Source organism: Protopterus annectens, chromosome 13.part0 (genome assembly GCF_019279795.1).
Source record: "Protopterus annectens isolate FY-2018-M chromosome 13.part0, PAN1.0, whole genome shotgun sequence".
NCBI classification, from domain to species: Eukaryota; Metazoa; Chordata; order Ceratodontiformes; family Protopteridae; genus Protopterus; species Protopterus annectens.
In genome coordinates, this window is record NC_056747.1 from 1,056,497,143 (window position 1) to 1,056,520,791 (window position 23,649).

Here is a 23,649-nt window from a genome sequence, read left to right on the forward strand (position 1 = left end):
CTTCAGGTGTGGAACACCAGTCACTCATGTTGGCAATGATTAGGTCTAGGATATTGTTGCCCGTGGTGGGGGTGTGGATAAGTTGATCCAGGGCATTTGAGTTTATGAACTCCAGAAAGCATGTGAAGGAGTTTGTACATGAGTAGTTTTCCCAGTTAATGGTGGGGTAGTTGAAATCGCCCATTATTAGGGTGTTTGGTTGAACCCTAGTATTTTCCAGTAGATCAAGAAAAGAGGAGTGGGTATCTTGGGGCATGGTGGGGGATCTGTAGCAAGCTACTATTTGGATTGCAGTTTTGCCGAGAGTTAGTTGCACTTGGATAACCTCGGATGCATTATGCTGAGCAACTAGCCTGGAGGTGTGGATATCTTTAATGAATATGGACACACCTCCACCTTTTGGTGTTCCGGTCCAGGTTACATGGTTGAAAAGTGTGGTTAGCCTGGTAGTGCAGGGGTGCTCTCTGGAGCCTTGAACCAGGTCCCAGTCACTGCAACAGATATCTATCTCCATTTTAAGGAGTGTCTCAAGTGAGTGCATTTTGAGATTTAGACTTCTAGCATTGAGTAGCATTACCCTCAGTTTTTGCTTACCTGTTCTCATTATAGTGGTGAATTTGTCATTTGAACCTTGCCTAAAAACGGCACTAAAGGCAACTATATACGTCTTACACATTCTTCAGACTCGTTTACCAGCAACTGAAGCAGTGTTAAGGGCTGTAGGTTCTATGGCGGCCACAATAAATCTTCCTACGGCATGCCTTCATATGGGGGTACTGCAGTGGACACTGTTGGTTCAGTGGTCACTGTTAGACCTTCCTTTGTCTTTTCCAGTGAGAATTTCAAAAGCATGCAGGGACTCCCTTTGGTGGTGGATCCAGTCCCCGGATCTCCTCAAGGGACGTCCTTTTCAACCTCCTTTACCCAAAACCACGGTGACCACGGACAACTCCCTACTAGGGTGGGTGGGGGGGCACTGCTCAGGAAGGACAGTCCAAGGCATGTGGTCCCCTTCCAAGACCTATCTGCACATCAGTGTTTTAGAGATGAGAGTGGTGGTTCTTGCATTGCGGGCCTCCATTTCTCTGGGAAAGATTGCAATTCAGACAGACAGTATGTCACTGGTCTGGTATATTAACAAACAAGGGGGAACCAGATCTTATCCCTTATGTCAAGAGGCCATGAAAGTATGGGAATGGGCTATCTCCACTGGCTGTTTTCTGGTGGAAACACACATCCCGGGATGGTCCAACATTCTAGCGGACAGGCTCAGCAGATCGATCTGATGCCTTACAAGTGGTCTCTAAAGCCTTCAGTAGCGGAACAGATCTTCCTAGAGTGGGGTTGTCCTTACTGCGATCTCTTCGCATCTCCTTCCAGTGCAAAATGCAGCCAGTTTTTCACTCTCAACCCCCCCACCCAGGAGAAACCCCCAGAGATGCTCTGAGTCATGCTTGGCCTCCTGGTCTTCTTTACGCATATCCTCCTCTCCCCCTTATGTTGAAGGTTCTACATAAAGCCTGAAGGCTGGGGAGCACTGTGATCCTTATAACTCCATTCTGGCCTCGACAGGTTTAGTTTCCCTTACTCTGGTCTCATCTAGTTTTTCCACCATGGACCTTTGATCCGGTCCCGGATCTGCTCTCACATCCCTCAGGGGATCCCTCATCCAGATCTGGACAGTCTGAAGCTCATTGCTCCAGTTCCCAAGATTCTTAGGACTCCCGGTCTGTCATCTCTTGTCAAGTCCATTCTGGTGACGGCTCATAAATTGTAGACCAGAAAGGTTTATCGTACTAAATTGAAACGTGTTTTTATATGGTCCATTCAGAGGTCTTCAGATCCTGTCACTGCACTGCTTTCAGCAGTTTTAAAATTTCTAGCTAGCATTTTTCATCAGGGTGCTAGTTCCTCTATAGTAAAAGTCCAACTAGCCGCCATTTCTAATTTTCATGTTGGGGTAAACATGTCTTCATTGGTTTCCTCTAAACTTTGTAAAACCTTTCTCAAAGGTGCCTTTCTTCTCAGACCCCCGGTTAAGGACCCGATTCCTCTGTGGGACCTCACCTTGTTGTTGCAGGCATTGGTTTCTCCTCCCTTTGAGGCTGTGGCATCTGTGGATCATTAATTTTTGACCTGGAAAACTGCCTTCTTGGTTGCCATCATGTCTGCTAGGAGGGTGTTGGAGCTTCAAGCTCTTTCTATCAAAGTCCCTTATATGATCTTTCATAAAGATAGTGTCTCCACGCACTAACTCGTCCTTCCTTCCCAAGGTTGCTTCAGAAGCCAATATTAATCAGACTATTAATTTTTTTTCCTAACTACCAGAACAAAGGGGAATATAAATTACATGTACTGGACGTACACATACAGTTGAGGTTTTATCTTCATAGGACTAAACCTTTCCGCATGTCTCATCAGCTTTTTGTGTCCTATGCCAAGCCCTTCTTTGGTAAACCTGTTTCAAAAGTGACTATCGCTTGCTGGATTTCACAATGCATTGGCCGAACTTACTCAGAGGTTTGTCTCTACCAGGAAAAGTGAAGGCTCATTTGACCCAATCTATGGTTACATCAGCAGCCTTTTGGTCTAGGGTCTCTTTGGATGTTATTTGTTCAGCTGCTACTTGGGCCTCGTCTCACAGCTTTATTTCTTATTATAAGCAGGATTTGGTCTCTAGGAGTAGAGCTTCCTTTGGCTCTGCAGTGCTCCAGAATATCCTTCCATGAGGGCCTCCCAAGAGTTAGGTACCTGGGGGACTCTGTCCCACAGGTTGAACAAATAAAGTAAACTACTTCAGATAAAGAAGTTATGTACTCACCATAACATTTAATCTGAGCAGTTCTACTTCATTTGTCTTCAACCATTCCCCTATCCTTCCCCCTTAGCTTATCCTTTGGGATATGACATGACCCTTGTACCGGACAGTTATTATTGGGATCTTTGGTTCTGTCAGGGCTAAAGTTCTTTGGTGATGTTAGTGTTGGAAGATAAGGTGTCATTGGGTCGGGTGTCTGATACCTGTTAGGCAGCAAACTCTATCTGAAGGGAGATGGGGGCATTATGGGTAAGAAGAGGAGCATGGCGCTCAGAGCCATAGCTGGAAAATGCGGCCGTGTCTGATATGATGTGTATCCAAAGACCCACAGGTTGAAGACAAATGAAATAGGACTACTCAGATGGAACGAAATGGTGAGTACATAACTTCTTTTTTTTTCTGTTATTAGTTGATAGGCTTCTAGCTGCCCATAATTTGATGAAGATAGTGAGAGAATACTTATCTCATTCACTCCAATGGATCTCACGAAGTTTGCACTGTAACTTCCAATGAGAGGAGCCTAAGCCTTTTGACAGAATCAAATGATGTCCTCATATTTCAAACAAATATTCATATCTCTGGAACCATAGGGGTTATGAAAAAAATATAAATGGCAAACTCTTCATCACAAACTCTTTTATAGTGATAGTATTCTTTAGGTCCTAGGTCTTAAACTGAATTTTGTAAGTTAAAGTAAACATAGTAACTATTAAGCTTGTGGTATTTTGTAAACAATATCTCAGCAACCACTAAAGTTACACACATACTGTCAGTAGTATTTTATTCATCTAACTGAGATCATTCATGTAAGGCTGAGGAATTCTGTGCTACTTAGTTGAAATATTTGAAAAAATATGAAATTATATATATATAAATTAGTATAATAAAAACAACAGTTAATATCTCTTTACCTGCACCAGGCAGACACAAAATATTAATGCAGTTGAGTTTGCCATTGTGTAAGCTTTAAGATGAAATCTTTTAAAACCTTGTACATAGCATGTTTTTGGAATTATTGATGCAAATATGAACAAGCCATATTTGACGCCTAGAGGTGTCAATAGGAGGTACCTGCAGATGCACCTGGAGGCATCACTCAGATTTAATGAGTTAACCTATTTGTAATCCATAGATGTCACCGCGATCACTACAGAGTCACAAACAGAGCCTTTGTGGACCCTCGTGTTCATTGGATACATGTTTGGCATGCTGGCTCACAGTGTAAGACTATCTCAGGAAAGGATTCCTCCATTGCAGAACAAAGCTTTTTTTTAATTTTTCTTTTCATATATCAACCCTGTAAATGTTTGCCTGAAAACCTATGGTCTTTTTTGCAGCATGATGTTTTTCCTAGTACCATATGCATTGTATAACGTGGGTGTCGCAGTGGACCCTGAGAATTCAATGGAACCTTCTTTCAGACTGCATCAAAATTTTAAAGGTGTGCAAGTTTCATCTTTGCTGGTGGTCACATACTATAGTTTGTCTCTAGGGGAGATGTTCTTCGTGTTTCACTGTTGCAGTCATAACTGTAGGGTGTTCCTGCCGGCAGGCAGCCCGAGGTCGGCCAGAATTCCAAAGTCTGGGTCCGGCATCGGCTGTACCAGCAAGTACCCTGACGTCAGAACGCAGAGGTATAAAGCCGTCAGCCGACGCCATCTTCTCCAGTCTTTCTTGCCGTGCGGTGGAAAGCAGCTCGCAAGTCATTGGTTGGCACATTCAGGACAACGTGTTTTGATTGTCGTTGGTCTGAAGTTTTTACTTCTCTTCTCAAGCTAAGTACCCCGTTGGGGAATCTTTTTCTTGCTCCTCCGATGTCAGAAAAAGTTAATAATTGTATATCGTGTGGAAAACAAATACCTCATAAAGATTTCCACTCTTACTGTCTACCTTGCTTTAGGCCCTGACCACGATGTTTCTTGCTGTCGGTTCTGTGCCAGGTTTAATTCTCGCACTATCAAGCATAGGTACGATTGGGCCTTGAATTATTTCAGTAGATGATTCAATTACAGGATGTCGTCGGATAACTTACCGACAACCGGAATTCAAAAGAAATGCAAGGACAAGGATAGGCCTCCGAGGTCCAAACAGGATACTTTGCAGCCGGAGCCAGCTTCGGGTCGTCAGTGAGGCACTTTTGCAGCCCCTGTCGTCCGCCACTTCGGAACCGATGGCCGACATGGATTCCCATGGGGAGCCATCTAGGCCTAGTAATTTATCTGCTGCAGGACCTTCGGACGTCGCTCCTTCAGATGGATCCGGAACCACTGTGCAGGTACCGGCTTCTGAGGGGGTTTTCAGGCCTTCTCATATCACTATTTCTACAAAGGCAAAGGCAAAGTCAAAGACTCCTGTTAAACCAAGGGTTTCTTCTCAAGCTGCTTCGGATACAGCTCCCAAGACCCAGAAGCAATTACTACGGATGGCTGAGGATTTGCTTACAATGATTAGGGGGTTCTCACCCTCCTCCTGAAAAAAGGCCTAGACAGGATATACCTTATGATTCCTCTGATCAGGCTTCTGTGTCTTCTTCTGAACAGGATTATTCTTTTCCTCCTTATGAGGATTCTGATGCAGAGGACTCTATACCCTCTGCTTCTCCCCCTGAAGATTTCTCTTTTGGAGAAACTTTACATGAGATGAGAGAGCATTTTCATTGGGAAGGTCAGGATTACTCTGCTTCCAAGAAGAGGCTTAGGGAATTTCTCCTTCTCCCTCAACACAGGCCTTTGGCTATTCCTCCTGTACTTGATATTGTGGATGATGCTTTCTCTGAAGCTAACCTGAATCCTGATTCCTTGCCGCCTGCTCCTTCTAAGCCTGATAGATTTTACAGAGTCCCTGATTCCCATCAATTCTTATTTAAGAACCCTTCTGCAGATCCTGAAACTATTTCTCAGGGCTCTAAGGCTGCTAAGGCCGCTTCATCTAAAAATCCTATTCCCTCTGAAAAGGATTCTCGTGCCTTGGACAGGTGAGGCAAAAAGGTTTATACTTCTGCTACTCTTTCTATTAGAGCTTTAAATTGCCAGTTTCACATGTTCAAGTATTAGCAATTTCTTTTGTCTGTTTTAAAGCAAAGGCTTTCTACCTTTCCTGCATGTGCAGAGGACAAGGAATTACAGGATGTATTGCATGCAACTGAACAAGTTAGCAAACATAGTTTACAGTGTGGTTTTGATGCCTTGGAAGCTTCTTGCAGGGCCACAGCCTCTGGTACTGTTATCAGGAGACATGCTTGGCTTCGTGAGCATAATTTACCTGAACAGGTTAAGGCTAAACTGTTAGATGCCCCTGTTCAACATGATGTTTTATTTGGATCCAAGGCTGAGGAGGTTATTAAAAAGATGGAAGAAAAAGCAAAATCTATGCAGACTGTGAAAGATTTCTTACAGGTTCAGCCTCCTAGATTTTCCAGGAATTAGCCCTCCAAAAATTGGTCCTTTCCCACATCTGACAGGCCTCAAAGGGGAAGATATAGACGCCCCAGAGGTCGAGCTCAGGCACAGGCCTCTTACAGGTCCAGACAATGGACTGCTTCATCACCTAGAAGGGGTGAAGACAGATCTCAATCACAAAGGAAGCAGACCCAATGACTCCCTCTGCTGGGCTACAGGTCCTCTTTGCCTGGAAGCCCCTCTCGGAGGAAAACTTTCTCTTTTCTACCAAAATTGGACTCAGATTACCCAGGACAAATGGGTTTTAGACGTGATTTTAAGAGGGTACAAATTCCACTTTCATTCTCTGCCAAGGTCTATCGGTTGGCCAGATCTGCCAAAACATCAGTGGTCAGAGGCCTTAAATCAAGTGGATGCCTTATTGGCCATGAGAGCCATAGAGCCTGTTCCACTTTCAGAGATGGGAAAAGGTTTTTACTCAAGACTATTTCTGGTTCCAAGAAAGCAAAATTCATGGACCTTTCGGTATTAAACACCTTCCTGGAAATTCCAAAATTCAAGATGCTTACTTTACAACAACTTCTTCCAGTGCTCTCCCAGGATGCCTGGATGGTGACATTGGACTTGAAAGAAGCCTACCTACACATTCCCATCAGGCAGGAATGCAGGAAATACCTCAGGTTCAAGGCAGGTTTGAGGCACTTTCAATTCTCTGTACTGCCCTTTGGTTTATCTACTGCGCCCAGAGTTTTTACCAAGTGCCTGGCTCCAGTAGTAGCTTATTGCAGACTCCAAGGGATTCAAATTTACCCCTACCTGGACGACTGCCTGATTCAGGCGGACAGCAAAGACCTTTTTCTTCAGCATCTGCTTCTTGTTCAATGTCTTCTCCTTATACTGGGATTTTCAGTGAACACAAAAAAGTCACATTTGATCCCCTCTCAGCAAATTATCTTTTTGGGAGCTTTTCTAGACACAAACTTGCAAAGGGCCTTCCTCACTCCAGAAAAGCAATTACAGCTGGCCTCAATTTTCAAATCCTTGGCTACTTTAACTCGGCTCACTGCAAGGAAATTCCTGCAGGCATTGGGCTACATGGCTTCTTGCATTCTGTTGATTCTAAATGCAAGGCTTCACATGAGACAACTTCAATGGTACCTAAAGAGTGTATGGTCACAGCATTACCAGAGTCTGGACACAATGATTACACTGATTCCCTGCCTCCAGAAGGAGTTCCTTTGGTGGTCCAGGGCTTGTGCTTTAAACAAAGGGAATCCCTTCCGTCTGCCTCAACCTTCTCAGACCATAACCACGGATGCATCGGATTATGCTTGGGGAGCTCATTTTCAAAATCTTTGCCAGCAGGGTTCTTGGTCAAAGAAGCATCTAGCCTGGCACATCAACTTGAAGGAAATGTTGGCAGTTCAAAATGCTCTTCTAGCCTTCCAAAAACATCTAAATCCGGGGCCTCTTCTGATTCGTACAGACAATACCACAGTCATGTGGTACATAAACAAGTAAGGGGGCTCTCATTCTTACCCCCTCTGCAGACTAGCCATGAAGTTATGGGACACGGCTTTAAATCTGAATCTGCATCTTCAAGCTCAATTCATTCCAGGAAAACAGAATCTCTTAGCAGACAGCCTAAGCAGAAACCTTTTGGATCCTCATCAATGGATGCTGGACCCCAGCCTATTCAGCAAGATTACTGCAGTTTGGGGGTGTCCTCAGATAGATCTGTTTGCATCCCATCTCAGTCATCAGCTGCCTCATTTTTGCACCAGGTCCTTCCGCAAAACAGCTTGGAAAGTGGATGCCCTGTCATTCAGCTGGAGGAACCTTTCGGGATATGCCTTCCCTCTTCTTCCTCGAGTATTACTGAAAATAAAACAGGACAAGCCCAAGATAATCATTCTGATAGCTCCAAATTGGCCTTGGCAGTTTTGGTATCCAACCTTAAAACACCTGTTCTTGGAACCTCCTTGGATTCTACCTCTGAACCTTTCTCTTCTGTCCCAGCATCAGGGTCAGATGCTACACCCTCAACTCAAGACCCTATGTCTGGCAGCTTGACTCTTCAAGGGCCTTTGATTCCTTCTGCTCTTCCCAAACAGGTTTTGGATGTTCTTTTAGAAGCTAGACTACCTAGCACTAGGAAATCTTATGCTTCTAAATGGAAAATATTTTGTATTTGGATGCAGGATCGAGGTTCTTAACCCTATTGTGCCTGATATTTCCTCTATTTTACTTTACCTCTTAGACCTTTTGCTTAAAGGCCTCTCCTTTTCATCCATCAAAATTCATGCTTCTGCTATCTCAGCTCATTTTAACACTGATCCTCCCATTTTTTCTCACCAATTGGTGAGACAATTTTTGAGAGGGGCTAAGAATTTGAGGCCTCCCAGAACTACTCCTGTTCCTGCTTGGGATCTTAATTATGTCTTGGAGAAACTTACTTTGCCTCCTTCTGAGCCTGCTGTGGCTTCAGATATCAAGTTCTTATCCTGGAAGACAGCTATTTTGTTAGCATTGACTTCTGCCAGAAGGGTTTCAGAGTTGCAAGCTCTCATGGCTGTGGAACCATATATTATTTTCCACCAAGACAGAGTTTCCTTGAGGACCAATCCTACATTTATGCCTAAGGTGATTTCGAAAGTGGCTCTAAATCAGACTATTCACTTTCCTACCTTCTTTCCTAATCCTCAAAATAAAGGGGAAAGGATTTTACATTCATTGGACGTACACAGACAGCTACGTTTTTACCTGGACAAAACTAAAGATTTCAGAAAATCTGATCAATTGCTTATCTGTTATGCCTCCAGTTCTCTAGGCAAGGCTATTTCTAAACAAACGATTTCCAAATGGATTGCTCATGGAATAAGGTTTTGCTACTCTCATTATGGGAAACAGATTCCAGGTACTGTGAGGAGTCATTCTACTAGAGCAGCTGCCACTTCAGCAGCTTTTCTCAGAGGAGTTCCTACCAAAGCTATTTTGGAAGCTGCCACTTGGAGTTCAGTGCATACTTTTTCCAAGCACTATAATCTCCCTCTGTATTCTAAGTCTAGGGCAGGCTTTGCCTCTGCTGTTTTACAGGGTCTTCTTGCTGCCCCTACTTCTGCATAGCCTCCTCCCTCTTTCACTGTTTTGGGATTCCACCCTACAGTTATGACTGCAACAGTGAAACACGAAGAACATAGTACAGTTGTGTACACCTACCATAAATGTAGATGTTCGAGTGTCTTCACTGTTGCAGTCGGTGTTTCCCTCCCACCTATCCCCTCTTATTCTTGTTTGTTCCCTCTTCCACTTCTTTTGTGGTTTTTTTTGTGTTTCCTTTTTGGACACCTTTTGGTTTACTGGGGGCTTCTGACATCTGGGGCAAGAAAGGCTGGAGAAGATGGCGTCGGCTGACGGCTTTATACCTCTGCTTTCTGACGTCGGGGTACTTGCTGGTACAGCCGACACCGGACCCAGACTTTGGAATTCTGGCCGACCTCGGGCTGCCTGCTGGCAGGAACACCCTACAGTTATGACTGCAACAGTGAAGACACTCTAACATCTACATTTATGGTAGGTGTACACAACTGTACTTTCCTTCTTACCTTTCAGTTCCCTTGGTGACCATCACCATCAGCACATCTGCCATGGTGTGAAGGAGACATTGTGCTTATTTATTTATTTATTGTGTTTATGGGGATGTTTCTTATAACCTTACAAGTCTTCCAAGATTCTCTTCTATGGTGTTCTGTTGCCAGGTACACTAATGTGGCAATTGTGTAGTATTAAATATCATTCTGTCCATTTGTGCTAGGTAATGAGCCATGTAATTTGGTTGCTTTTTCATTGCAGCACACACTGCTGGGCTGGCCAGCTTCTTATTGGGCAAGTATAGTCACCTTCTTATACCTTGGGTCATTCCTCAATCTAGTAGCATCACAGATTTTCTTCTGCCACTGGGGGAAGCCTTGCCTTGACCATTTTTTGCATCCCTAACCATCACGAAATGCAGTAACTTTTTTCATGATATTCTGTTCGAGGAAATGTCTCAAATGGCCTAGACCACAAGTACCCCCCCAATCTACTTTAAGCTTCCTGCTGTTACTTGTAAGTTCCAGATGCAGGCAAAAAGTGACTGCACAAGACAAAAGTTATCCTAATCTGCTCATAGGTGCTTGCTATGCTATTGATTCATAAAGATTTTTATAGCCACGTATTCCCATGAGGTTTTTAGCCCTTATATTTTAAGTTCATGTAAACCAGAGAAGAACAAATAGCAAACAATCCTTCCCTATGTTTTACAAGCACCAAAATAAGTTATTTGGCATTAAAATGTTGTAATTGCACTACAAATGTATATTTGTCCAAGTGTCTTATCTGTCAATCATTCTATGTTGGGAGAGCAACTGGCAAAATTATTTCCAAGATTTATGAACATTGTCATGCTTTAAAGAAAAGAAATAGCAAGCATCCTTTGTGCAAACATTCTGTAAACTGTATTGGTTTTAAAAGATTTTTCTTTTATATCATCAATAGTGTACAACCCTACATCAGGGTGGGGATGCTTAAAAATTTCTTGATGTAAAAGAATATCAATAGTAAACTCAATTGGATGCACTTAATAAAGATGGTTTAAACAAGCATCTTACAAGTGCATTCTTAAAGAACAAAGGTTAAAGAAAAAAAGCTTTTGAAATGATTGTCTTTTAAAATTTAGTAGGCTTGGCATATAAGATAGTGATTAGTTTATTAAGATAGTGTCATTATTTATGGATTGTATTTATGTGAATGTCACCAGAGTCTAATGAAGTCATATTGGTTTTGAGTACTTAACTCTGCTGAGTCCATCCATCCATCCCCAACCCCTTTTTCATATTTTACACATGTGGTTATTTTATTTCTTTTGTTCTTGAGAGTCATCTTGGTTCCTTTGTCTTTTCCACTGAAGAATAGATTTGTTTTTATTTTGTCGTTTTTGTGGTTTTATTTCCAAGCTGGAGCTCTGTTCATTTTTGGAAGTTACATTTTTAAATAGGACAGAAAACCAATCAGATAATTCTCAGTTTCACATTTCTTATGATCCAATCAATCTGGGAGTTGAGGTATCCAAAATCTTGTCTTGGTGGCTTACCAAAATGCAAAAGGTTTTGCTTTGAAAAATACAATAAACATCTCCCAGTCAAACCTACTGTTCACTCAACTAAGGTAATTATTGCATCTTCTCAAGCATTCTTTAAAAATGTTTCGTTAAATTTTCCTTCACTGATGGCATAGAGGAATTGAGACCCATCTACAGCCCAGATGACCCAGTTTCAGATGGTAATTCTTCTTAATGGCACAGACAGGCAGACAAATTAGCTTTGCCCATCCTGGTTGGGAAGGATGATGGCTCCTGCCTGACTCTCACTGCTTCTGTAATGACAAAGCTTTGGCTTTGGAAAAGACTTGTCATGTTGCAGGGAGCCAGAGTGGGGGGACATGAATGTTGCCATCCAAGCTGGTGGTGGTAGCTGCTGCTGTTGCATGTGAAGGATCATGCATGTTTGAACAGGAGGGCATAGATGGTCTTTGCAGTGTGGCAAGTACTAATGTCATCAACTGGGGAATTGGTCCATAAAAAAATATTCATATTGTGGGATGCTGGTGAGACCACAAAACACTCTTATAGCTTCCTGATTGTGGCCTTCCTTAGAGTAATGCGTGGGCAAGGGGAGGCTTGATGGTTGACAGACATATTAGCAGAAATTCTACAAAAAAATTCTCACTGGATGACATTTGTGCTGGTATAACATGGGCTTAGGTGGATGCTTTCACTGAATAAGCTTTATGTGATCTCCAGGTGTAGGTCTTCCTTTAGGACAGCTGTGGAGACTGATGTCATTGGTCTTGCAGGGCACCTAGATAGTGTCTTACCATTGCCTTTCATGACACCAGTATTTGGGTCCACACAAAGAATTCTTTTGTTTTGCATTGGTGGACATCACTTCTTCTACAATGACCTGTCATGGGGACTTCATTGTCCACAGTCCTCACCATGGAGTTATTTGTGGTGTCCAAAGCCTTGGAAGAGAAGACTGTATCATTTTTTTACCTTGATGACCATTTCCTAGGAGTTCTTTCTGGAGATGTTCTGGAAGTGTACCTGCAGGACACTGTCTTGTTTGCAGACAGTAGGGTCACCATAAATGGGATATGTTCTTTGTGATTCCTGCTCACAGGATTTATTCCATCTGTGCAGACTTGTGAAGTCCCCAATGCCATTTTTCCTACCCTTGTAGAAGTCCCAGGAGGTCATGGCCAGAGCTGACTTTGTGAAGGCATGGCACAGGGCCTAGGACTGCGCATCTTCTGGGCTTAATGACTGCTGCAACATTCATAATGTAGTTTGTTTGCCTGATCTTAGCTTATCTGAGACAGCTGTATGATTTGGGCCTCAGTGATGCCCAGATCAAGGTAGGTGTGTGGATGTGTGCATGCATGCATGATAGCCTCTCTGAGCAGTGTGACCCTGTGGAAGAAAGGAATATTCAGGCATACTGCTGATTGGCCAAACAGTTTCTAAAAGTGCTGATCCATATTTATATGCATTTGTAGAACCCTCACATCTTTTGGGTTTAAAGTTGATTGCTAAATCACTTACTCTTCAGACATTGAATTCTCCTAACTAGGTGACACAGAAGTTTGTTTGTTTGAAAACAGTTTTGCTAGTACCCATTACCTCTTTGTAAAGTATCTCAGAACTTTGGGTACTTGTGTCAGGAACCATAACTGACTTTTCAGAAAAACAGTGTGTCCCTCAAGATATGCCCATATTTCTTTTTAAAAGTGATTTTGGAATTGTCCCTGAAAAACAGTCTATTCATCTCCTCCAGTTTATTTAAAAGGTACAGAAAGCCATGGAAATGCACCCTCCCCACCTTGGATATGTACTAATAGCTCTGGTTTTACTTGTAATGGGATCATGAATTTAAGAAGGATGGACCAGTTGGTTATCTCCTTTATGTCAGTGAGAGAAGGAGGGGGAATCCCCATTCTCAAGCAGGATATATTTAAAGCACATTGCCAAGTGAGCTGTCTTCTTATATTACATGGTTGCGGACTGATGCTGCGACCAAAGCTCACACTCTATTAGGAGTGGCTTCTACCAGCATTTGCTTTAAGAGTTCCACCACTGCAGATGATATGGCCACTTCAGTTTTTGGTGGCATGCCTTTACCAAGCATAATAATCTCAGATGTGAGTCTTGAAGTCAGACCTCATTTTAGAGGTCAGTGCTCCAGGACTTCACTTTCTAAGCTCTGGGCTTGTGCAGTTCTCTGGCTTCTTCCATATTCTTGGATACTGCTTAGGGATATAGACCATCCAGGATAGTTCTTAGTGTTCAATATAATAGTTGTGCTCTTGCTGTATCATTGAATTTATTAGAGAAACCTCCTTGATGGGTTAGGAATACATTTCTTCCATCCTTCTGTAGCTCTGGCCTTCCACATTTCTTCATGCTGTTTAGGATTCTTCACGATAGTCTGCCTACTGTGGAAGATCCATGATATCAGATGGTACACTTACATATGCACCATCTCTATGGATCCGAGAGGGAATCTTAACTGAATGTGTATTGCCATCTCACCATCCCCACACATCAGGACAGCCATCTATCTAACAGTTGTTGCTGTGGTTCCCTGTAAGTCAGCATATTTAAATTTGTATATTCTTGTACATTACCATTTTGTTTTTTATTTCCTGCCTTACAGCTTGTGCTGACTTAGTGTTTTGGGCTTAATAATTGGTGCATGTGCTAGATATGTTTTTCATGCCTCCTAGACCAGAGCATGATATCACAAAATTTACTATTGATTCAGGAGACTTAAGACAAGCCCTTTGAGGACTGGGACACCAAAGGCATGGATCAGCTTTACCCATTGGAGGAATGTAGACCTACCCCATGTTTTGCAGGGTAATTTGCAAGAGTAGAAATGCAAACAGCCTAACCATTGAAAGGGACTTGTGTATCACCTGATGTGGTACAAACTATGTGTGTGTGTGTGTGTGTATATATATATATATATATATATATATATATATATATATATATATATATATATAGATGTATATATGGTTCCCCTTCGCAAAGTCGAATGGTCACAATCTCGAAATCTATATGGTTGAGACCATATGGTCGAAATTGTGGAAGCTTGACACTGTGAATTGGGAATGGCATACAGCGCAGAATGGGAGATTTCCCTTTGCACTGTAGTGTGATCTCAGAGTTGGAATAAATAAGTAGCAGGGGGTATAGGGGTGCTTGCCCCCCTGCAGAAATGCACTGTTTTGTGACGTTATTTTTTTTTAGCTCCCTTTCACGAAGTTGAGCTTCAGAAACTCGAGCATATGACTTCGGCCATATGCATTTCGAGTTTCTGAACGTTTGACTTTGTGAAGCGGAACTATATATATATATATATATATATATATATATATATATATATATATATATATATATATATATATATATATATATATATATATATAAAATCTCCAAGCTGTACAAGAAAGAGACATGGAATAGATAGGAAAGGATTTTTTTGAATTCGGATAGGCCCCAGTCAGGAAAAATAATGTATAATACTTGTATAGTCTCCAGCTAATATAGCCCATCTTGTCTTTTCTTGCAGTTGAACCTAATCTGCATTTCCAGCAATCATGGGGTTGGTGATCCTGACATGATGAGGGAAAATCAATGCACACAGTATTGAGGAAAGTAGGGGATTACTGACAGCTGCACTGCTATGGATCCATCAGAACAAACCAGCTGATCCAGCACTTATTAGGGAACAAAAAAAGAATTCTTTCAACCGGATGGAATGCAGATTAGATTCAGCTGTAGCGAAACACAAGCTCAGAAAAATGATTTTGCTGTACATGGAAAGTAGAGCATCACTGGTAAATTTCTGCATACACTAGTGCCATAAACTGCAGTAGAAACTCAATAGGGAGAGAAATGTCTCTGCTCCAGCTTGTGCTTAATTGCTTTTATTTTCTGCTTATTTACCTGTTGGCATTCTGTGTTTTCCCTATTCCCCACAACATATTAAGCTAAAGTTTCTGAAAGGTCTCGTGTTGCTTTTATTTGATTGCTATCCTCTGTAGCTGGCCTGCTTTTTTCTTGAAAATTTCCTAACCCTCCTACCCTTCTGCTGCTGTTTTATAAGGCTGTGTCACTGCCCTCTTCCACTTGTTTCCTGCTTTTGTGTGTGCATTTCACTGAATTTTTTGGTGAAAAAATGCTTTTCCATTCACTTTTACTGTCTTGAAATTACCTTCAGCAAGGGATTTCCAGCTAGTTGTTTAAGTGGTTTGTGTTAACATTGCACTTGTTTCATAGATTACTAGCGAATGACCCAGGGAGCCTTTCAAAGCCTAGCCAAGTTCTCTTGAAAAAATAATTATGTCCTGTATCCAAATAGGACATTGAGGGCCAGGCATTTATAAGCTACCTCTGTCCATAAGGGACGAGTGCCAGGCCCAGTGTAAATTTCCTATTCCCCATCCACAAGTCTAGGTTGATCTTAAACTGGATAATAGATGAACTCAGCTTTACATGTATGGGAATCCTGTCCCATAGGAGAGGGGTAGTTTCTGAGATGCATATCTGTGTCTCCAGCATGTTCTGTTTAAGTCACAGACAAAATTCAGGTCCTTAGTCTTGGATTTCTGGTGCTGTATGACTTACGAATATTCAGGAGATTCATAAATGTGGGGTTTGTGGACTCCTGGTACTACTACTGCTGCTTCAATAACAGAATCAGCAAAATCAACCTCAAATGCTTTTCTGAAATCAGCTTGTCTGTTTCTTTTGTAAAGTTGTTACTCTTCCTTATCTTTTACTTTTTAGAGAGAGACAATAAAAGGCATTCTTTATTAAAAAATCTTTTTTTATATTTTTATTTTTTATCAGTGAGGCTACCATCTCCAAAGCCCCCCCCCTCTATATATATATATATATATATATATCCCCGACTTTTTTCTCCGTTTTGATTATACTCCATCTCCCACCCTTCTGTAGGTCAGCACCAAGTTGACTCCAGATATGTGAAGAAACTAGATCAGGATGCTGGAAAATCCTTTGCCATCCCAGTCTAAGTGCATTGCTGACAGAAAACCTAAGGTTTAGCCACATTTATCCCGCAGTTTGACAGATTAAATCTTTTGCAAAATGTCTAAAATACATTGCTCTGACTTGACAAACACTACCAAAATGTCATCTGCATCGTATTTATTGCAGTAAAATTTTCTACTCTTCATTTTATTCCCAGACTCTAAGAATGTACCTGCCCCCCCCCCCCCCAGCACACTGATTACTAGTGGCTCCATCACCATATTAAATAGAAAGGAAATGAGACATCAGTGTTTAGTACTATATTTCAAGACAGACCTTCCCAATGTCCATGGATCCTAGCTCACCAGCCCATATCCTCCTTGAAGCCTGTTAAGGCTCTACACTAGTACAGCCAGAAGGAATCATAAGAAAGCCTGTCAAAGGCCTCTCAGTATCACAGCTGACTGAGATTGTTTCAAACCAATGCCACCTTCTCAGGAAGGTCCATAACCTTCTTGATACTGTCCTAATGTCTTTTGGGAATGAATCTTGCGTGATCCAGATGTACCAGATAACCCCCTACCACTGCCTTTTTTTTCTCATTGCCCATATCAACATGTATAATTTGTAATCAGCATTTAGTATAGAGGTGGGCAATAACTGGTTGGATCAGAAGCACAGAGTTCCAAAACTCTGGAAGAGGACTATCAGTATAGAAGCATGCAAGTTACATGCCTTCAGCTGCACTGACATTGTCTTGGATGCAAGATCTATTGCTGTAATGGTATAAAGCCCCATAATCCAGAAGAACTGAGTGCAAGTACAGTTTGAGCACCTCTTGGTACTGTCATGGAGAGAAAAAGAAAGAGAAGGCATAGCCTGCTCAACTCTCTTGTTGGGGAAAGGAAGGCATCATGCTTGAGCACAGTCTGCTTGAATCCCAGGTTGAGATGGGGGAATCGCACTGAGGTGCTATCTGTAAGGTTGCAGGGGCAGAGCCATTTAAATCATATATGTCCAGGGGTGTGTGCATACATCATGATGACCTATTACATGCTCAATCATTGAATACTACAGGAATATACAGCAGTTTTAAGACTTGATAAATGTTAGATCCATAATGAGTATATGACTGCCCTCACTTCTAGTTAATTTAACTCACCCTAGGGGAATCCGTGGACCATACAGTTTTCACCCCAGGCAATGAACAGTTCTTTAAAACATCCTAGGGGGTAAAGCTTGATGGGCAGCAGGAGATGAGCCAAAAAAAAAAAGTCCCTAGGATGACAGATGTTGATACAAATTGGCAGGCTGTTAGAGACATAGGCATGTCTTTCAAAATATTTGATTCGTGTTTAAGCAGTTCTTCCTCAGCTAATGTTTTTGGCACACTTTACAGGATGTAAGACTGGGAATTAATGCTGCCAACCACCCCAAGAAAAGCTATTGGGAGGGTTGCAAGTCTTCTAATTGGAGACTACAACATTCTTTACTATTTAGGATGCAAATAATAACTGGATGCATCTTTAAGGGAATACTCCTACTTCCAAGTTTGAATCAGCCAAGTATCTGATTTCTCCTCAGATAACACTCATGACTGAATCTTCACCATCTTAGTCAAGAACTTCTACTGCTAGGAGTAAATGCATGTATAAAACCTCTCCCTTTCTCTGAAGCAAGATGACCCTTTAAATCTAGTTATCCCAAAAGTCTTCACTATAAAGAAAAAAATAGGCTTGCACTTAGAATCCCCTCTCTTTTTTTTTCCTGGTGGGCAGAAGTGATAACTCAAACATGTCCTTGTACACAAGTCGCAGCTTTTATCAACTCTCGTTGCCTTATTGTGCAAGTAAAAATGTCCCGTACGATGCATACTAAAGCCTAAGAAATGGAATGAGCCAACCAAAAGATTTCACATTATTCACATATTTTGGTGAGAAAAGTAGGTAGCCATATAAAAAAGAATCCATCTCCCAAGTAGGAGCCATGGATACCTAAAAATTCCCATGATGTGTGATAGAAAATAAACTTTTTTAGGGAGCACATTTGAGGCATAATTTTCTTTTCCAACAAACTCTAGTCTGTTGTAGGCAGCAAACTGCAGGAACATGAATGAGTGGGATGCTATCCTCCCCCCCAGAATTTTGGGAACATCAGCCCATTAACCTTAACTTGGCAGAATGCCATTTATGGCCCATATCAGTGCGTATGATGTCCAAGATCTGTTCACTTTTCAATCTAAAGCTTAGGTGAGGGTATTTAAATTCTCCATACAAATGATGCCAGCCATTTTTTAAACACCTTAATTGAATTATCACTTGTGACAAAGGCAGACTTACATTTCTGTCTTGAAAATATAATGCTAGACAGTGTTGTCTCCTTTCTTTCCTATTCATGCTGGTGATAGAGCCACTAGTAATCAGTGTGCTTTTGGGGGGGGGGGCAGGTAGATTTTTTAGAGTCTAGGAAGAAAATGAGGGGTAGGAACTTTCACTCTGCAATAAAACTGTAGATGACATTTTGTTAGAGCTAGCTAAGTCATGATGTACATTAACATTTAAACATTGTGCATCACATATATAGCTATATATCATATAATCAAACAACATTCATATATTGCTCAGTTCCTGTCTTCTCTTAAACATTGTGCATGTTTTGTTCCCACAATTTCTATTTTTTCTGTGTAATTTACTCCAACCATTTTCAAAGGATCCAACTTCCCGTTCTTTTATCTTTGGTAAAATATTCACTAAAAGTATAGTTGGTGTAGATTTTTATTTCCATTTTCTAGTAATTGCTTTTTTGGCAGTCACCAGAATTAAACTTAATAAGGCCTTACTTATGTCTAGGCAGTTTAGATCCTCTATCCCACCACAAAAAAATGATTTCCTTAGTTACACCCAAATGCTTGCCTAGTATTCCTGATAGAGAACTCTAGGGAATTTTGAAAGTATACCAACTCATTATACTCTGAGAGTATATGTTCCTTTCACACCTCCAACATTTGTCATCTACCTGAAGAAAAAAAAAATTGGAGTCTGCTTAGGGTATAAAAGTATCTCTGCAAATAATTCCAGGCAAAAATTCTAAATTTTTTAGATTTTGTTGCATATTTTTCAGCCATACATATGTCCTCCCATTGTTTCATTGTGAATTGCATATCTAATCTATTCACATTCTTTTCTGACCTCTTCTGATTGATTCCTGTAGTTATATTGCAGTATTGTATATGCCTTACTAATTATCCCTTTTTTTTTAACTTTGCCAACTTCCTCCAGTAAGTTCCAGCACCCTTTTGCCTATTTTCTGTACACCTAATTGCAGTCATCCCTGTTGGCAGAATTTCCTTTCTCCATTCCCATGTTGGCTTAGTTCTTAGTACACTTTCTGCTACTTTATGTATATAATAATCTATATGATTACTGCTGTTCTCCTTATGGATCTGCATCCAAAATCCCATTAGTATCACTTGAATTAGTCCCCTGCTTCATCATCACCCCCTTCCACTTTGAATTGTTGCTTTCTGCTTGTGTTATGTATAAGAGCCTTAACTTTGTGGCTGTAAAATATCCCTTCAAATCGGGTATTCCTCAACCTTCTTGTTCTATTGGAAGGATCAGTTTATCCCACTTGATTCTTGCCCTCTTCCCCTCCCAAATAAATTCCTTCAACTATTTGTGATTTACTATCCACAGTTTATCCTCTAGTTGATAAAATGTCTGACCTGTATATAAAACGAAAGGGACTAAAACCAATTTTACTGCTTGTAGTTGTATCTTGCTATCCGTATCTGTAGGCAAGAGCGTCCAATTTCTCAGTTTTTGCATTATATTTTGGTTAATCTCTTCCCACATATCCTTAGTTGCTACAACAAAATCCTTTTTTAATCCATTCTCCTAAATACTTCTTTTTGTCATATCTCTATAAATGAGTATTGCTTAACTATTTTAAGTGTGTGTACATAGTTTATAGCTATAGTCTTAGGTTTATCTTCATTAATTTTATATCCTGAAAAAAAAAAAAACAGAACTCTCTCAGAATGTTCCATAACACTGATATGTCCTTTTTCTGGTTCCATCAGGTACAAAATAATGTCTGCAAATAGTCAGCTTTTTTGAGCACCATACCAATTATATCCTTGAATTTTTGAGTCCTTTGTTTTCTTTGCCAATAGTTCTAAATATGACACAAAATAACGAAGGGGAAAGAGGGCAACCCACCTGGTTCCTCTGTTCAGGTACAAGTCATCAGAGAAGGAGACCTAATACTGAGGTTTTTGCCACTGATTCCCATATAGCCTTCTATTTAACCTTATCATTGCAAAGGGAAATGCAAATGCTTCCATCATCGTACTCATAAAATCCTAGCTTACTCTGTCAGATGCTTTCTCTGCATCAAGACTCACCAGTAACAGTGATATTTTCTTACATTCTACTTTTTTCAGGGTCATCACTGTTCCATTAATGTTGTCAAATCTTGGCCCCCATCTGCAAAACCACATTGGTCCATAGCTATCAAATTTGACATCACCTTTGCCATTCCTTTAGTCATTATAGACATAAACATTTTATAATCATGGTTTAAAATCAAAATCGGCCTATATGAAACTGGATCAGATAAGTCTTTACCATCTTTAGGTATTATAGCCACCACAGCTTTTTTTCCAGTATGTTAGTGCCTCCCCTCTTTTTAAATACTGTTAAACACAACCTTCCAGATCTTTATCACTTTCTTCCCTCCTAGCTTTCAAACTTCTACCAGAATGACATCTATTTCTGGAGTCTTACCTGTAGATCAGTTGCACATCACCATACTTACTTCATCTCCTCCTGTCTTAACTGTTCGTTCTCAAGCCACATCTACCTCTAACTTTAGCATCTTTAAATCTTCATAAATATTAGCAATTGTATTTTTTCTTAATTTTCTCACTTATGTGCTTTATACAAATGTTCATAAAATTACTGAAATCGCTCTCATGCCCCTACAGTATCTGTGATTATTTTTCTTATTGGCTCCCTGTGTTTGGCAATATCTCTTTCTACTATCTGTTGCCTAAGTCACTGTGCCAAACATGTTTGTGCTCTGGAGTTGTCAAAAATATTTACTTTCTAAATTCGTGTATATTATCCAGGCACTCCCTTATTCTTTTTTTAATACTCTACAGTTGTGCTGCCTCCTGTTCGGTGAGACTCCCCTTATTTGGTAATATTTTAACCTTTGTCAACCCCTCTAAATAATTATTACTTCTTAAACTGATCACTTTTTTCTTTTATTTCTACCCTGTTTTAAACTCTGCTTTCATTTTATCTCACTCACTAGCTATAACGTCTGGATTACTTTCTATCTAATGTTATAACTCCCAGATAATTTCCAATACTGGTTCCTTAAATTCCTCTCAACAGTTTGGTCTGGAAGCACCTGTGTCTCATCTTTACTTCATTACCCTGCATTTTATTTTACTAATTATTGGCACATGATTTGAAATAGTTATTGGATGTATGACAAAATTCTGAATTTAAATGCACATGTTCCTGTGAAATAATTTGCCTAGTCTAACTTTGGAGAATAATATGTAATTTATCTGAGTTCCTACTACTGAATTAACATCTTTCATGCCAAGTATTTTCATAAATTCATTCAGAAATCATCTTTTGTTACATTTTTTCTTCTAGCTGACCAAGATACATCCTCATTGTTCAAAATCAAATAGTCCCCACCTATAAGTAATATTCCCTGCTGAAATGTAATTATTTCTCCACAATTTTTAAGCTCCATAATAGCAGTTTTAGGTGGAATATAAATGAATGAAAGTATAATCATATTCCCTTGCCAGTAGCCCTCTACTGCCACAAATCTGCCATTATTATAGTTTTTACTCTCTCTACTGGAGCTCCACTAGTAATTTAAGTGATCCTCTTTTCCTTTGTCCCTAATATTATGTTGAGTAATACCTACTGAAATCTCTTCTTTATCACCTTCATATGCTCAGTTCTTTCCAAATATGTCTCCTGTAACATTACTGTTTGCATTCTGCATTTCTTGATATAATTAAGTATGCTTTCATTTTTGTTTATATGTATGAGAACATTTACATTCCAAAATAATATGGAAAGTGTTGCCATTATAGTAAGAAGTCATTATTCTCACCTGTTATATATGGTAGCTTTTTTAAATGTCTGTTTCCAGCTTTTGTGATATGTGTATCTATACACACTGAGCAGAGTGGATAAGAGTTGTTCACCACAGCTGTTAGCGGAGATATATAAGTATCCTGTTTTTTTTCGATTATTTATACAGAGTATTGTTTTTAACAATTAATATATAGCACTTTTGTCTGCTTTTTAGTATTATAGTGTATTTTATTGCTATTAACTAATCTGCACAAGTAACTGATTTGTCTGCAGTCAAAAGCATTCTATATCTTTACCTGTTTGTGCTTTCTCTAGTGCTACTGTCTGTAGGCTATTGTTTCTAGCTGAAGCCTCTCCTCAACTTTGCTAGATTGTGTTAATAGTCTGCTGAGTGGGGGCTGGTTCTTTTGTGTTCTTGTAAAAAAAAAAAGTTGTTGTTCTGGTATTTAAGCCCTAACTTTGATAGGGTTTCTGTCTATACACACTGAGCAGAGTGGATAAGAGTTGTTCACCGCAGCTGTTAGCTGAGATATACAAGTATCCTGTTTTTTTTCGATTATTTATACAGATTATTGTTTTTAACAATTAATATATAGCACTTTTATTGTCTGGTTTTAGTCTTCGAGTGTATTTTATTGCTATTAACTAATCTGCACAAGTAACTGATTTGTCTGCAGTCAAAAGCATTCTAATCTTTACAAATCTTTATCTGTTTGTGCTTTCTCTAGTGCTACTGTGTCTGTAGGCTATTGCCCCCACCCTCCCAGTTGGTGTCTTGCTCTTATACTTGGTGGCTTTGCAGTTGCCTGCCCCTACTGTAAATCTGATCTGTGACACTCCTCCCAGTCTAGTGTCATTAGCTCATTGCCTTAATATTGCTACAACTCAAGTGCTCTAGGTTGCACTGCATCTGAAGTGTTTGTGTGTTTTAGCTGCTTTTCTGTATATATAGATTTCTCTGTTTCTTTAACTAAATAAGCTCTGCAAAGTTGTTTTTTTGCATTCCTGCCTGTATTTCTGAGTTTTTTGCACTTTTAAAGTTTGTTTTTGCTTAGTTTAACTGGTAGGCCACACACTCAAGTGCACTAGCCGAATTAAAGCATTTACTGTGTTTCTGTACCTAATTTCTGCTACTTTAAAAAAAAATCCTTGTTTCCCACCTTTACTGAACTAGAATAGTCCAGTCTTCAGGTATTGCTGATCTCT